This window comes from Macaca nemestrina, chromosome 14 (genome assembly GCF_043159975.1).
Source record: "Macaca nemestrina isolate mMacNem1 chromosome 14, mMacNem.hap1, whole genome shotgun sequence".
Classification (NCBI taxonomy): domain Eukaryota; kingdom Metazoa; phylum Chordata; class Mammalia; order Primates; family Cercopithecidae; genus Macaca; species Macaca nemestrina.
In genome coordinates, this window is record NC_092138.1 from 58,018,952 (window position 1) to 58,037,138 (window position 18,187).

Below are 18,187 nucleotides of genomic sequence, written 5' to 3' on the forward strand. Positions count from 1 at the left end.
TCACAGTGAAAGATGGAAACCCTAGGCTAAGAGAGATTGCTTTTGTGTAGTATCAGCACGTAATACTCACACTGTACTCTTTGGGAAATGTGACTTGCATTAAGGTATGTGTATGTGTGCATACAGAAAAAACATCTATCACCAGAGGTTTGATTTATTGTTGTCAGTATGAGTATCATCATGCTACACAAATGTGCAAGAAAACCTTAAACTGGCCAGGTAATGTTGACTTGAAAGAGAGTGATAAACATGAACTGAGAGATTATGTGATTTCCAGGGTCCCAGGATACTACAATGATGCTTATAGCATTTAGTTAGATATTTAATCACTTCTAGTGTCTATGAAGAGCTATTGGTCTAGAAATAGATTATGGAATTGTCTCCAGAAGAAAGCAATCAATTGTGAATACTTCATCCATGCAGTGTTAAAGTTGTTAAATTGTCATACAACTGCCACAAATACATTTGCTTCTGGCTATTATAAACTGAGCATGCATCAAAGTGGTCCAATATACATTACAGATTTAAAGATTTTTAAAAAAAATCATTGAATATCATGATGTTCCTATAATTCCAACCAGGTCTATTTCTCAATCATTTCTCCCTTTGTATTTTGAAAGACATGACCCCCTAGGTTTGTAGACCCATACCCATGAGATAGTGTAACATGTATAAACTCAATCCTCAAAACTCACTTATTAGATATTGTTCTTTTTGGCAGCTACAGAAACTGTCTCTGGGAAAGTTGAATGAGTACCTTATAGTCGCTCTGTTGGTCAGTAGCAACAAGGTACCAACTCCAGGTCAATCTGTTTTATCATAAAATTGCTGCTTTTAACAGTGGTACCATGTAGCTGTTTCTTCATGGGAAACAATTTTAGGCTAGACAAGAACTTCCACAATCCTAAGCAAAATCTTTGAGTTGTAAGGAAATTGAGAAATCACATAATCAAATGTTCTACCACCGGAATTATTCCTTTTACCCTATTTCTAAATGATAATCACCCAGTCTCTGCCTGAATTATCCCTATGCCAGGTGGTCACTTCTCCACTGTCAGACAGCTTTAATTATCAGAAAGTGCATCCTTCTATTGAGCAGAAATCTTCCTCCCAGAAGCTCTTACTATCAGATCCCATTTCTAACCTCTGAAGAGGTACTAGGCAAGTTTACTTCCTCTTCCACTGAGTGATGATATTATTTCTTAAAACAGAAATATGTGGTAGGGATAAAAACTGTTCTGAGAATTTTAAAAGGGCTATACACTAACTTAAAAGTAAAAAATGTTTATTAATTATTTAAATATACATATCTAGGCTCCTATGCAATCAATTTCACTAAATGACTGTGTCACTAATGAATTCAAGAATAGAATATATTAATATCATATGTTGTAATCTATCCCAGAAGCAGAGATCATGGTGAGCAATTGGGATAGCCAATAGTTAAAACAGATAAAATATATCTAGCTTTCTAATTTATGGTTCTTTCGGGTTTGCAAAGTGAGTTAAGCATGCTTATTCTATAGGCTTAAAATCAACCATCTGTCAAATAGGAACAGTTGGAAAATACAACCTTTTATTAGTTAATCCTCTAAAAGTCTTTCAGATACAGAAAAAAGGGCAAAAAAAAAAAAAAAAAGAAAAAAGAAAGGACTAATATTTCTTGATCTTTTTGGGGATACAATTTTATTATATGGTCTATGTTGTGACTAATTTGGAGCAAATATTTAGTGTAGAATTAATTATGTGAATTTTGTATAACATTCATCATAGACATGTTGTTTTTTCTATATGACAAATATTCACCCCAAAATATAATCCTAAATTTGTTGTGTTTTTAAAGTGAGACATAACTTTGATTAGAAACAACTATAATCATATAGTATAAGCAAGAATTAGGTTCTAGATAATTATATCGAAACATTTTTACTCAATGATAGTTTTACCTTGAACAAATGAAAAGCAGAAATGTAGTAAATGATATTTCAACTAATAATGAGGCATCATTTTTCTTGTATTCTATAGCATCACTAACAGGTTCAGTGCTAACTTTAAGTTTCTGTTACAGTTTTTATAAACATCAGAGTGAAAAAGAGTGGGAAACCTATGATGGAGCACTAATTCTACAAATTTTGTGCGTGTGTTTTTCATTCATTGTTCCTAGCACCTAGCAGGGAATCAATACATATTAGCTACATTGATCAAATCAATTAATTAAATCAAATAAATCAAACACTTTTAAAAGTGTGTACACATTCCTGGGATAGAAAAGGGCAACTTAATTGAGACTTTAAAAAAGTTATAGGTATTTTATTGTTTTAAAATCTAGACTAACTTCATAAAAAGGGTAGATCTAGAATGATTCATTTTTCTCTCCATCTAGACTATTATAACTATACCAAAACTATTTTATATTTTTTAGCTTGTAAAACAGGTTAGTAATAACCATAACAGTAAAACTTATTGAGCTGTTACTATGTGTCAGGCACTATTTTAATTGATTTGCATTAATTAACTAATTTAAAACTATGAAGAGGATAATTATTATTATTTCATATTCTAGATGAGAAAACTGAAGCCCATGAAGTTAAGTTACATCTTCAGGTCACATAGCTAGTAAGTAAATTCTAATCAAGGAAGCCTGGCTCCATGATTCACCTCAGCCACTGAGCAATATCTCCTGTCATATATTACAGTGCCTAACTCATAGCAGACTCTAAACCATTATTTTTTAATTGATCAGTCACAAATGGAAAGAATAATTCATGAGATACTATGCTGAAGAGATGATGAACTGTAACCAGCCCCTTTTCCATGGGTCTCAGGATGACAGCCCTTTAGTAAGGCAGCTCAGAATTCAGATACACCTTAATTTTTACCCTGACTGGGGAAGAAAAGAGTTGAGCCCATGACCTCTGGAACCAGGCATATGGGCCACATGCAGAAAATGGAACTTCTCTATGATTCAGTTTCCTCATTTATAAAATGGGGATTATAGTGATGAAGGTGGTGGTGACAGTGGTTCCCAGACCACAGGGTTGACATAAAGCACTACATACCTGGCACTTAGTAAACATTCTACAGGTCTTATTGTCATGATTACAGCTCAACTTCTTTACCAGACTTCCTTCTTAGTAGACAACTGCTAGAGGCTAGAAAATCTTTTTATTCATTCAAAAAACAGGTTATTTGGGCTGATTTGCCTGTCTTGTAAAGGTTGAATCCAATTGCTGCTAAGGGGGAGTCTGTGTGAGTCTGTTCATTCTCATTAGCTGTTGTCAAGGCTTGATGATTCCAGATTGTTTTGAGACACCAGAGAGAGTCAGGAGAATTACAGGAATCTTGCAAATTTCCTTGTGCAAGATGTCCTTGAAAATCAGCAGTTTTGCTGTTTCTTTCCTTTACCTAACCCAAACTTCTACTTACAAAAGAATTGACTGCAAAGAGGACATCTACGCCTCTCACGGTTTTGGATAGAGGACAAACAAAGCTCTTTGCTTTGCAATGTGGGGGAGAACTGAGGAGAAAGTCCCCCTGAGTTCCTGTCAGAACTAGTCACAGCTGCTTCATTTTTTAGTTTTAACCCTCACTGGATGCCGACAGTGAATAGAATCTGGGACTAGATATACAGAGCATGCTACACTCTCTACTTCTATGCAGCGTAATTTCTGGATCAAATTAACATCAACCTTCTTAATTGCCAAACACAAAACAAACAAAAAGAAAACATTGGTCCCACAGTAATACCATTTCCTGTCCCCACACACACCACACACATACCTGCCCTAACCCTCGCCCTAAAATTACAAAAATACATGAAACAATTTGTTTTCTTACTATATTCACGGTATAATCCAAAATATATTTTTAGCATGATATTCTTTTCATCTCAGTCACTATCATTTCGGTGACAGAATGCAAATATATTTATGAAGCATACCACCAAATAAACATTTAAAAGGGAAACAAATAAGCAGCTGTTTTTTCCACCAAGTCCCTTTAGAATCCACTAAGAAACAAAAGACACAGTTACATACTTAATGAGTATAGTGAAGATGTTGAGACACTGAGCATCTTCAGCAGAGGCTGACTGCCTAATGCACAACACTTTTGTTTAGCCAAATTGCTTGACTTTGCAGGCGAGTTTCCCTCTCAGAAACATATTACATATGATGGTGACCTTCCAAAATCAGTCCATAAGCACCGGTTTGCCCTAGGGGCTGGGGCAGTGAGGTACAGCTGCAAGTAAATGACTGTAGAGATCTGGGTGTGAATTCTGCTTCTAGCCCTTGCTACTCATGTGGATTGAGGTTAATTACTTAATCTCTTTGAGCTTCAGTAAGATTATATATAAAGCATGTACACTAAAACTTTTCCCCTAGAGTTCTGGAAGGTAAGAGATCATGGTTGTAAAGTACTTAGTACAATTCTTAGTACATGGTATGAGCTCACAAAATGGTAGCCATTAATGTACCCACTAAGTAGTGCATACAATGTATTATTTCATTAAGTAGGGCAGTGTTATTGTTAAAAAGAGAAAAATGAATTTCAAAATTCACTTTCAGATGCTAGAGCACTATTCCTTTAAACTGTCAGCCAGAGAAAGGACTCCATCTTTTATCATAGCCCTAAACTTTGCTTTCAGTAGAGGTAGTTGGGGATTAGAAGAGCAGTTGATACATCAAGGAACCTATACCTGCAAAGTATAATTTAACTTATACCTGAAAAGTACTATTTTCCCTTACCAGTGTGCTTTATGTTTGGAGTGCTTGCACATACAAACTGCTCCACATCCTTCAGCTTTTTAGGATCATTCTTCTTTAAAATTTTCAAAGAAGCTGCTCTAAAACTCCTTTCTGCATGATCTTAAAAGTCTAGTGCCCTCCACAAGATATTTGAAGGCACTAAAGACACACATAGTCTCCTGATCTTCTCCTGAAAGATGTCTGAAACCCCAGAGAGTACCAAGCCATGTATACGCCAATTGCCTTATACATGCACACCTATGATAACATTTAATCATATTCCTTTTAACATTCCTTTAATCATATTCCTTTTCATATATTCCTGCTTCCCTTACAATCTCACCTATAGATGCTGCCTGCTTGCCGCCCCATCTTGCCCTCTATACTGACCAGCACTTCTCTTCTTCTATTCCTAAGTATGATCTCCAAACACAAGTCAGGATATATAGGAATAACTCAGGAGAAGACACAACATGGCAAAAAAAAAAAAAAAAAAAAAAACACAACTAGATTTAAATATAATAGTCCACCCTTATTTGTGGTTTAGCTTTCCATTGTTTCAGTTACCCATGGTCAACAGCTGTCCAAAAATATTAAATAGAAAAATCCAGACATAAGAAATTAATACATTTTAAACTGTGTGGCAATTCGGCTCCATCCAACCTGGGATGTGAATTATCTCTTTGTCCAGTGGATCCACACTGTCTGTGCTACCTGCCTATTAGTCATTTAGTAGCTGTTTTGCTTCAAATAAACTGCTGAGGTAAAGCAGTTCTTGTATTGAAGTAATGCTTATTTTACTTAATAAGTGATTCCAAAGTGCAAGAGTAGTGATGATGGTATGTCATTATAATTAATATTTAATTATTAGTTATTAATGTTCATCTCTTACTTGCCTAATTTATGAGTCAAACTTTTTCATAGGTATGTATATATAGGGAAAAACATAGTATATATAGGGTTCAATATTATCTGTGACCAGGCATCCACTGGGGGCCTTAGAACACATCTCTTGCAGACAAAGGAGACTACTGTATTAGACATCTGATTTTAAACTACTTCTTATGGGCAATGTGCTCTGACATTTTTCATTGTATTCTATCCTATCCCATTCCATTTTCTTCTACTGTATTTTAAGAATGCTGGGGCTACTACCTAACAGACACACAGTTCCCTAATGAGTCATGACCTGAGATTTAACACACCTAATCTATCTGGAGCAGTCAGAAGTCACAGCAAAGGGCCTTGATTTTTAAACAACAACAAAAAAACCCAAAGCTATTTGCCTCTAAAAATTCATATGGGTCTTTCTGCAGATTATGAAACCTAGATGTTCATTTAACTAATATGTTTTTTTCTATCCTTGTGACATATAATAGTTCATTTACTTTTTATAGCAACTTTATAAGTTAGGTTTAACAGACATTTACAACTTTCTCCATCTTTTAAAGATGAAGAAACTGAATCTAAGGTTGAGTGATTTTCTAAGGTCACACAGATTGTAATTGTTTCTGCTTTAAAAGCCAGACTCATTTACATCTCTTGCCTGCCACATCACACAGGCCGTTGTTTCTCCAAGTGTGGTAGAGTACTGTCTGAATCAGAATTTCCTAGGTGCATAATACTTACTAAAACATACAGATTTCTGGCTCCACTTTGATCTAGAGGATCAGAATATCTAGAGTTGGACATGGAAATACGCAATTTCAAAAAGGTTCACAGGGAGCCAATATAGGCCAAACTAGGTTTATCATTTCCCTTAGATGGTGTAAATTGTATGTTTGTGTGCGTGTGTGTGTGTGTGTGTGTGTGCGTGAGAGAGAGAGAGAGAGTACTTCTGAAAGTTTAAATTACGATTTCATTGTTTTGCTTCAAAACAATTTGAGAGAACCTAGAAGCCAAATACAAATAAAAACTACACAATTATAGATAAACCAAGAACAAAGATTAATAAAAGAATCAAAAGAAAAGAGGAACTTAGCCTAGAAGAAAAGTTATTTGACTTTTTTTTTTTTTTTTTTTTTTGAGACGGAGTTTCACTCTTGTTGCCCAGGCTGGAGTGCAATGGCACAATCTCAGGTCAGCACAACCTCCGCCTCCTGGGTTCAAGTGATTCTCCTGCCTCAGCCTCCCAAGTAGCTGGGATTACAGGCATGTGTCACCATGCCTGGCTAATTTTATGTTTTTAGTAGAGACAGGGTTTCTCCATTATGGTCAGGCTGGTCTCGAACTCCCAACCTCAGGTGATCCACCCACCTCAGCCTCCAAAATGCAGGGATTAGAGGCGTGAGCCACCGTGCCCAGCCCAGAAAAGTTATTTGACTTCGATTTGGACTCTAATTCTTCTAGCAGTTAAGATAAAAATAAAACTATTTTGAAAAGTGTTTTATTCACAAGATTAATTTGGTTCTAATTCTCCCAGCATCTGAGCAAAAGAAAAAATAGATGTCTGTTGCATTTTTATTTTCTGAGTAAGAACTTAAGGGAACTGCTTATACATACGGTCAAAGTGTAGAGTGTGAAAACCTTCATGTCTCTTCCCCTTCTCCAGCATGATCATATAATTATTGCAATAACATCAATTGAGTATCTACGGCAGGCCAAAACGAGATTATCCTATTTAATATTCATAAACCCCTCGGGATGCATCCTCCATTTTGTGAATGAGGAAACTCAACTTTAGAGATTGTAAGCGTCTCTTCCAAAACGTACACAGTAAGTGGACAAACTGGGAATCAAGCCCAGATAGTTTGTCTCCAGAGCCTATGCTCTGCTGACTCTCAGATCAATGATAAGTGAAATAGCCATGGCATATACACATTAGTCCTATTGAGAAGGAAAACTAAAGCAAGAGTAAGAAAATAAAGAGGAGGAACGGCAAAATGAGAAAACCAGACCTGAGGCTAAGAGATTGTTTATCAGGAAGGGGCAGTGGGCAACTCCTCTGCTAGTATGTAATTTGATTCGAGCCGATCCAGGAAATATCTCTAACTTATCTTGGGCCCCTGATAATAAGCTTTCAGGTAATAGTCACATTGACTAAAGAAGTTTGGGTTTCTTTAGACATATAAAGACATTCATGCAGCACCATCAGCTAAAAGGGGGGAACACAGGACTTTATTATTACTTGTCCTTTGACAAGCTCACAAATTAATCATCCCCACCAATCGGCAGGGTCACTATCATTAGTTAATTAGTCAAGGCTAGATGCATATGTTCACTTGAAAAAAAACCAAAAAACCCTTTACTACAAATTGTACATTTACAAAATTTCTACTATTATCGTCATGATCAATTTCTGAGATTCCTGTTCCATGTTCATTAGATGTCTTTGAGGTTGACAATTATTTTCTCCTATTGTGTCTGTCTCTTTGCTTGTGTTTCTCTTTTAGCCTACATTCACAGTATGTTCTCGGCATTACCTTTGTCTCCAAACAGGAGATGGTTTTGAAGTTACCTTTGATAAAGAAAGCTCAAAAGAGAAAATATTTGTTGTAATTGCATTCATTAGATTACCAAAAAAAAAAAAAAAAAAAAAAAAAGTGTATTTTCTGTATTTGCTTTTTGGGTAAAGATGGCTGTTACCCCGGTAGTCATGCGAGTTACCAGGAGAAATAATGCCCTGGTTCATTTCTCTCATATCTTTAAATAGTCATAATTCTAAACTCTGTAAGAGATGATATAAAATGAGTTATAGAATATATATAGTTCCTCTGCAGATGATTCTTCATATGATCAGACATAACAGTTTGGTCTATGAGTGCAAAGGATATTTTGCAAGTGATTGATTGACTAGAAATAATTCAACATTCTTTCTTGCAAGAGTCTGCTTTTTTTCAGATGCTTTCTCTGTTCTCAGTATCATCATCTACCGCTGTCAGCTTTAGTTTTTTTTTTTTTTTCTTTCTCTATATTGTTTTCTAACAGGGATACAAGGTAAGATGAATACCACAGTCAAAACGGCATCATGCGGCTGAAGCTGACATCAAGCACTTTTGGTGGTCTTCAGAAAACAGCTTTACTTTGTTCTGTGCTTAATGTCTAAGATGTGGAATCTGCCGAGGCACCTGCCATTTTATATAGCTCTCTAATCTTCCTTTATATTAGCTGTCTGGAAACATCATCACACTGACTGCTTGGTTTAAATCGTGTTCACTCTTGTAATGTAAAAAGATAAGAACTGTCCCCAAAGATGTAAACTTAGACTCTTGTATTGTAGACAGTTATTTTTTCAATGTAATTTTCCTTGAAACAAAATTCCTTTATATTTCAACAAGAAAAGAGACTATCTCTTTGCCTCCTAAGTAAATATTTTGCATTACAATTGTCCAGATGTGCAAGATGCCTACTGAAGCTTTCTTTGTTTAATCACTGATCTTTTAGATCAGTTGTTTAAAAAGGCAAACACTATGGCATATATTCTCATTCATTCACATATTTATTTCATTCATTCAAATAACATTAATTGGGTTCCCGCTACAAACCTTATACTGTGTTATGTACTGTAAATACCAAGAATAATAGGATGCTTTTATTTGAGAAATCAGGTAGGAAAGATAAACCCACGAAAACATAAATTAAAATACATCATGTTAAGTGCTATAATAGATGTATGAGCAAAAAGTCTTGGGAGCACAGAGGATTGCCGTCTAAGTTCAAATAAGGGAGTATAAGAAGGTTTTACAGAGGAGGGAGAGATATCAGTTAGTCTAGTCAGTGTGCTGCAGAGAGGGGAGAGGGTGGGAGAGGGATGATGGTGGGAAAGGGCATTCTCAATAGAGGGAACATGAAGAATTTAGTGTGGGTGGAACAAAGGGAGCTTTCTAGAGGAAGATCAGGATAGGAGGCTGAAAATGTCACTTGGGCCAGATTGTGAAAAATGTATGTGTCATGCTAAAGAGCCTGGAATTAATTGCCTGGGTATTGGGTGACCAATAGAAATATGACTAAGAGCTAAGAACTGGATCTGTGCTGCAGAAGCAACCCTGTTTTCAAACAGGCTGTAGAGCGAAACACCAGAAAGCAAAACTGCAGCACCCCCTAGTGCAAGAGCTTGGCACCACATTCCTATCCCAGAAAGAGGCCCCCGCAGGCCTGGGTGAGGGCTGATGGCAGAGGTAGCAAGTGAGTAGAAGGTAGGCAGTTAAAGGGACCTGGAAAAAAAGCAAAACAGGGGACAGGATGGAGAAGACAGGGCCACAGGGAGTGAAGAGTGGTTTTGAGTAGGATTTCTTCACCCGCTTTGGGGTTTACGGTTTACCCTGCCTTTTCAGAGTTAAAGAATAGGGACAAGAGCTAGAAGGTACAAAGGAAATTCCAACCTTTGGGTCTTTTTTTTTTTTTCTCTCTCCTCCTTTTCTTCCAATGGGGAAATGTATCCACTTTGAGACTACTCTGGAGGCCTTAGAGGCAGAGGGAGAAAGGATGTTAGTGGGCAGAGCATATATACAAGTCAGGGTCTGTCTGTGTGTGACTAAGAAAGGATGGAGTTCATAATAAAGCAAGCCCTGAGTCAGTCCTTTCCCAGGAGAGTTGCACAGCTTTCAAATGAAATGTTAGAATTTCACCCTTACTTTGAACTTTTTCACAATGTTAAATCTGGGCTAGAATTTGGCTCAGAACTTTCTGATTCTACTTTTTACGTTTTCCTTAGTACGTAAAGCAGCTGGAGCCTGTTCCTTTTTCTTCTAATCTCCATTGCTACCATATTAGTAACTACAGCTTGCTTCCCTGGTGGCTGTTGCATCTCTGGAGTAGTAGCAGGGCATAACATCATCCAGTCTATGGAAAGGAAAGACTTGGAACATTACTTAATTTACTAATTTAGCACTTGCATTACCTCTGTTTTGTATTTCATCCCTCTTATGTGATCTTTAGGCTGTGTTTGAAAGACTCTACCATAGAGAACTCACCAGTTACCTGTGCCCTGGATAGCCATGTTTTACAATAATGTTCCTTTGAATATTGAGCTGGCCATGTTTTCTTGAACCTTTCAGCTCCTGTTTTTATCACTTGAAACCAAAGGCCAAACTGCATCTCACTTCCACATAAGACTCATTCAAATATCTGAAAGAAGCGAACACATTGCTTAGCTCCTTTAAGGGGGAAATGAAAAAGAATGCTGGAGGACTCACTGCTTCATGTTAGATATTAAGGTAGGATCATTCACTTGCTTTAGTTTCCTTATGAGGAAAAGCAAAAGAAAATCCAACAAATATACAAATAAACCAGTAAAAAAAAAAAAAAAAAAAAAAAAAAAAAAGAAGAGTGACTTTTCCAAGGTAAGTGGTAAAGCAGGTATGTAAAGCTAGAGTAAACTATAAATTTTTAATATTAAATACATTTAAATTTTGCTTTATTTATGAAAGTAATATAGATTCATATTTTTAAAGCCAAGTAGTTCTAATAATAATATATTAATGATACACTAATAGGAAAATATAGTAATAATAATAACCTGCTTTATTCTTTTCAACAGGCTTACTCTCACCTCTTATAATTATATATTTTGATAATAATCTGTTTTTAATGACACAGGTAAAAATGCCATTTTTTTCTTCCTCTTTCTCCTTCTCTTCCTCCTCATCTATTTCTCATATGGAATATACAGATTTAGCTTCTTAAAACTGCCCATCTAACACATATACATTTATCTTCTCTATATAGTTGTATTATAATTTTGATTAAGTCAAAACTAAGCATTTGCATTATTATGACTGTTAATATCAGCTCAATAATATGATGTTCTATACATTTATTTCAATTCTTATCTCTCCTGGAGTTAATAATTGCCCTGTTTCATGACTTGCATGATTTCTATAAATCTGTCATTAATTTACTCCCAAATCATCCTGCAGAACTGAAAATCTTCTCTTAATATGTGTGAACACATTCATCATTCTTTCTAGTTTTGCTTGTTGTATTGTATTTGGCTTTAACACACTCCTCCTGGAGTCCTTCTTTCTGTATTTTTACTGCAGCTGGTCTGTTGTACTGGCTGTTCTCTAGAGGGGGCTGCATGAGCTGATATTCCAGAACTTCACTGATAACCTGGGAGATGTTATGTCCTTCTTATATTTGTGACCTTATTTCCTGGGGGCCATTGTTTCCTCTTTCTTGGTGGAGCATGTGGAAATTTGAGAGTATTTCTCCATGGAATTCTAGTTTTCAGGGTTGATACTGAGAAGTCGTGGTCTAGTCTGGCTCTTACTCTTTCATAGGTGGCTCTTTTCTTCCTCTCTCTTTTCTCTCTGGAAGCTGTAGTGGACTCTTCTGTCTCTTCTATTCTGAACTTTTATGATGATTTTGGTTTCCTATTTGTTATTGGTAGCATCACTGGGCCCTTTTAATCTGAAAATAATTCTAGCTATTAGTTTGCAGTTACTATTTATTAATCACTCACCTCCAACCTCTTTATTTCAAGAACTATTATGAGTCAGATGCTGGGTATTCTGAATTAATTCTGGTTTGTTGAACTTTTTTCCCTATTTTCAATCTTTTTGTCATTTTTTTTCTACTTTCTGGAAACTCCTTAAGTGTAACTTCCAATATGTTCCAATTTCTTTCCCTCTTTTTCCAAGAGCTTTTACTTTTTTTCTTTCTCTTTGTCTCTCTCATGCACATCTACCTCTATCTATGTATCTCTATCTCTATCTCTATCTCTCTCTAATCTATCTATACATCCTGTTCTACTTTAGGGGATATAATGTCTCATCATTTTGAGAGTATTATAGCCTTTCCATTGTTTTTTTTTACACCCTGCATTGTCTTATTTTTTTTCTGTTTGTATTGGTGTTCTTCTTTCATGGTGTACAATTCCCCCCTCTGTTTATAGCAGTTTCCTTCTGTTTATTGTAGGACCTCTAAGGTTGATTGGAATCTCTGGGTGTATTTGCTGGACCTGTCAGTTGGTAAGCCTTAGTGCAGCCCACAATAAAGCACTGGACTTTTCCCTGGGAGAAAACAGTATTCCTATCTGTACTTCTTTTCTTTTGAGTTCTTTTTTTTTTATATATATACACTTTAAGTCCTAGGGTGCATGTGCACAACGTGCAGGTTTGTTACATATATATATATATACATGTGCCATGTTGGTGTGCTGCACCCATTAACTCATCATTTACATTAGGTATATCTCCTAAGGGTATCCTTCCTCCCTTCCCCCTCCCCACAATAGGACCCAGGGTGTGATGCTCCCCTTCCTGTGTCCAAGTGATCTCATTGTTCAATTTCCACCTATGAGTGAGGACATGTGGTATTTGGTTTTCAGTTCTTGCGATAGTTTGCTGAGAATGATGGTTTCCAGCTGCATCCATGTCCCTATGAAGGACACGAACTCATCCTTTTTTATGGCTGCATAGTATTCCATGGTGTATATGTGCCACATTTTCTTAATCCAGTCTGTCACTGATGGACATTTGGGTTGATTCCAAGCCTTTGCTATTGTGAATAGTGCTGCAATAAACATATGTGTGCATGTGTCTTTATAGCGGCATGACTTATAATGCTTTGGGTATATCCCCAGTAATGGGATGGCCGGGTCAAATGGTATTTCTAGTTCTAGATCCTTGAGGAATTGCCCACACTGTTTTCCACAATGGTTGAACTAGTTTACAGTCCCACCAACAGTGTAAAAGTGTTCCTATTTCTTCACATCCTCTCCAGCACCTGTTGTTTCCTGATTTTTAAATGATTGCCATTCTAACTGGTGTGAAATGGTATCTCAAAAAGACCCCGCATTGCCAAGACAATCCTAAGCCAAAAGAACAAAGCTGGAAGCATCACGCTACCAGATTTCAAACTATACTACAAGGCTACAGTAACCAAAACAGCATGGTACTGGTACCAAAACAGAGATATAGACCAATGGAACAGAACAGAGCCCTCAGAAATAATACCACACATCTACAGCCATCTGATCTTTGGCAAATATGACAAAAACAAGAAATGGGGAAAGGATTCCCTATTTAATAAATGGTGCTGGGAAAATTGGCTAGCCATAAGTAGAAAGCTGAAACTGGATCCTTTCCTTACTCCTTATACGAAAATTAATTCAAGATGGATTAGAGACTTAAATGTTAGACCTAAAACCATAAAAACCCTAGAAGCAAACCTAGGTAATACCATTCAGGACATAGGCATGGGCAAGGACTTCATGTCTAAAACACCAAAAGCAACGGCAACAAAAGCCATAATTGACAAATGGAATCTAATTAAACTAAAGAGCTTCTGCACAGCAAAAGAAACTACCATCAGAGTGAACAGGAAACCTACAGAATGGGAGAAAATTTTTGCAATCTACTCATCTGACAGAGGGCTAATATCCAGAATCTATAAAGAACTGAAACAAATTTACAAGAAAAAAACAAACAACCCCATCAAAAAGTGGGCAAAGGATATGAATAGACATTTCTCAAAAGAAGACATGCATACAGCCAACAGGCACATGAAAAAATGCTCGTCATCACTGGCCATCAGAGAAATGCAAATCCTTTGAGATCTTTAGTCTCCAGAGAGGAATGCTTTGTTTTCCTGCTTGGCTTCCAGAGTTCTGAGAGTGAAGTCAGAGAGATATATTGAGGGTCTCGGTTTTTCATAAGCATACTTTCATTTAATCATCTTACTTTTGTGTACTTTAATTAAATCCTGTTTTCACTAGAGTGCCTTCTTTCTGTCCTAAACTGATCTTAGTATTTCCAAGACCAGTACTTCCCCAGTTGAATTACAGTATTCACAACGTATATCTCAAGTCTTTGACAAAATGAAGCTGGGGCAGTTGCCTGGCTTCACGATATGGGAAAGAATCTGGGAGCCCAATTCTCCATTTACAAACTTTCAACCCCCATTTTAATGTTTTCAGTCACTTCCTTAATCCCTGCCTTTAAGATGTCTAATTTCTGGGCATTTCTGGGGATCAGCAGCTCAGACTCCTTTTCATTATTATTACTTTTCTGATTGCTTCAGTTACAACCTTCTGTCATGCTACTATGACTATCTTTGTCCATCCACTTAAAATTTTTGAAAATGTGTTTGCCATTTTTAGTCTGGTATTGTCTGTCACCTTTCTTGATTACTTTGTCCTTGGGGGGTTATGCATTATTTATCCTTTATTCTTATTTTAGTTACTTTTGGGGAGGGAGTAGAGATAAAAGCTCACACCATGTTTAATTACAAGTGAATCCATTGCTGTATCCGCTACGCGTGCTGCCACTGCTTACAGTTTTGAGTCCATCATCATGCTATAGAATATACATGGCTGAAACAAGATTCACTGACATTTGGGTACACTCAGCGTTTCCATAATCTGCCTATTAATCCTTATCTCTTCCTCTTTCATAGGAAAATCTATAAAGACAAAATCAGAGAGGTAGGTGAGTAAGAGGGAAGGTTTTAGTAAGACAGACTAGGTTGAACTACATAATAAAATGCTGGAAGAAAGGAGAGAGAGTTACATATGTAACAAAAGTGGCAAGAACTAGGGCTTAAGTAAGGTTTTGATGAAGATTTGAGACATTGCACTGTGAAAGATTGGACAGGTGAAGAAAAGGATTTGTGAAAAGAGTTGCTGTGAGTTATAAATTTGATCACCTTTAATGATCTTTGAAAGAGTAAAGTGAATATTGATATTCCTCTTTAATTAATAATCATTGTATAATCTCTGCTTCTTTGACATTCTTTATATTTTGAAGGGCAAAATAGGTTATTTATAGACTTCTAAATGTGTGGTGCTCAAATCTAAATGCAACACTTTCAGTGTGAAAATATTAAACAGCTCTCACATGGAAAGAAGAGCTACATCCTATTTTCAAATATACAGGAAGGACAAAAGGAAATTAGATCTGAAATCTATAATAAAAAGGAAATTAGTTTTCTTATTCCTAACCTTTCTTCTGTATTTAAAAATTGAGTCTATTTATTCTAATGTTTAGCCTCTGGATCCTCTCTATCTATCCAAACATACATTCACATTTTCAGTAGGCATTCTCTATTCTCTTCAGCCACCCTAATGATTTACCCTGCAACTCATTAAACCCACATAGTCTCAGATAAATTTAAGTGATTTCTTTTGACCACCTCCTCCTCACACACATTCCAAAATATACACACATACAAAAACAAAAACAAAACCCAGCCATCTTTATTTGGTTTCTGGTTTCCTTCAGTGAATTTTTTTTTGTAGATCTTCTACAAAGAGTATCAGTGGAATTCACTGAGTTGGAATAGAGGCAGAGGTTCAGTGTTATTAATAAGGTTTAGAATAATGAACCACACAACATTTACCTAAAATTTATAAATATGGGAAAAATACAGAGAAATGATAGCATGAGCTTTACCTTCAGGGAGATCATGATATAGTCAGGGAAGTAAAAGGGTTCTTGAGAAATGCTTAAAAATGGAGGACGTAAACAATTTTAGGCAACAGATTGGTATGAAATGTGTTGTTACAGAAATGGTTTCCATTCCAAATGAAAGACTTTCCTATTCTCCATACCAACCACTGTGGGATGCCCTGTGTTAAGATGGTAAACAATGTGATTGTGGTCCCTATTTGGTTATTAGTGAACTCTGATTTAGAACAGTTTACGTATTTAACCTCTACAGGCCTGGATTTTATTATATGAAGACAAAAAATGATTAAAATGAATAATAGTTGAAGCATTTTTCAACCTAAAAATCTGTTATTGGGCTTCCCTTTTATAAGAAGGGCATGAGTTTACCTACAGTGGCTAATGCAAGCCATCAGAAGCATCTACATAGTGTATATAAATGGAAGTATGACCATGGGATATTGTAGGGATAGACTAGGTTTCATAGGCAGGTTCAAATTTGGGCCCCTTCACTCAAATATTTAAATATTTCCTGGAGATGGGTCTGCAGTTATCAAGATTTATTTTCCTCTTTTAATTTCTCCATAAGGACATTGCAGATAATTTTTACCATTTATCTATGACCAGTATGGAGATGATAGTTCCATGTCAACCCATTGATGTTTCAAACTTTTATAATGAGAACACTTGTGTTTTAGTTTGTTCTATCTACCATAACAAAATAACCATCAATTGAGTGCATTTAAACAACAGAAATGTATGTCTCATTGTTCTGGAGTCTGGGAAGTCCAAGATCAAGGCACAGGCAGGAGTACTGTATGGTGAAAGCCTGCTTCCTTAGAGACAGCACTTTCTGTGTCCTCACATGCTGAGAGGGGCAAGGTAACTCCCTTGGGCCTCTTTTATAAGGGCACTAATCCCATTCATGATTCATGAACCCAATCATTTCTCAAAAGGCCTCACTGCCTAAGACCGTCACCTTGGGGGTTAGGACTTCAGCAGAGTATCGCTTCTTGGCCTTCTGGCTAAGATCAAGTGAAGGACTTCAGCAGAGTAATTTTGAGAGGACAAAAACATTCAGGCCATAGTACCTTGTCACTGCAGGGCTATACTATACCTTTATCCAAGGGTGCTCATATATAAATTCAGTTCTGAGTGTTCTATTTCAGAGGCCAGATTAGGACTTTTTTGTACTCTCCAGATTTACTTGAATTACAATATACTTGGTAGTTATCGCCCCGATGATTTCCTCTTTGCCCCAATTATTTGGAAGTAGACATACTGGCATACACATAAGCTGAGGGATGTTGGGGAAACACTGCTCATTTATCAGATACAGCAATTTAAAATCGAATACCTGTTATAATAGGTGAAGGTTTATTGCTAGTAATAAGCAGAAAGTGCTGGAGCAAGGGATAGGTTTGAGAATCTGCTGAAGGTCAGTCAAACAATGTATGAAGAAAGGAATTAGATGATAGGAGCTTGCACACAATATGTAATAAGGATTCATTGATAAAAATACATGAATAGTAGATGAATTGAATGATGGATAGATGGATCGAGTGAATAATTATTAATATTAAATGTTAATATGAAAATGTTATGTATTTTCAACTTCACAATTTTGCTACAGATTGAATCAGCTATTATAATTGCTATAGTGAATTCACTTAAGTCTATGTTGTACTTTTCTGTCCATGAGTGAGGAGAATAAAAACATAATGTTTTCTAATAGCTATTGGTGCAAAGCTAAGGATATAGTTTGCTCTGCTACTTTCATATTGTTTCATATTAACATATATGTTAAATTCTGTCATTTGTGACAACATGGATAGAACAAGAGAACATTATGCAAAGTGAAATAAATCAGGCATTAAAGTCAGCACCGCATGTTCTAACTTATAGGTAGACTCTAGAATAACTGAAGTCACAGAAATAGAGAATAGAATGCTGGTTATAGAGGCTGGCTGTTGGAGAGAATGGAGTGATGATAGTCAAAGGGCACAAAATTTCAGTTAGACAGAAAGAATAGGCTTTTTTTTTTTTGTTAGTTCTATTGCATAGCATGATAAATCTAACTAATTATAGCGTATTTTACATTTGAAAATTGCTAAG

The 18,187-nt window shown here is 36.2% G+C and overlaps 1 protein-coding gene across 13 annotated transcripts in view; it reads right to left on the reverse strand.

Annotated features, from left to right (window-relative positions):
• Positions 1-18,187, reverse strand: part of LOC105493874 (leucine rich repeat and Ig domain containing 2) — a 1,258,361-nt gene that overhangs the window by 374,364 nt on the left and 865,810 nt on the right. The window contains exon 6 of one of the 13 annotated variants that reach the window (XR_011612666.1): positions 12,931-15,089. The exons of the other annotated variants lie outside the window; for them this stretch is intronic. The gene's annotated coding sequence lies outside the window, so the exon portion shown is untranslated. Of the gene's footprint in view, positions 1-12,930; positions 15,090-18,187 lie in introns of those variants that run through there. 13 annotated transcript variants of the gene reach the window in all.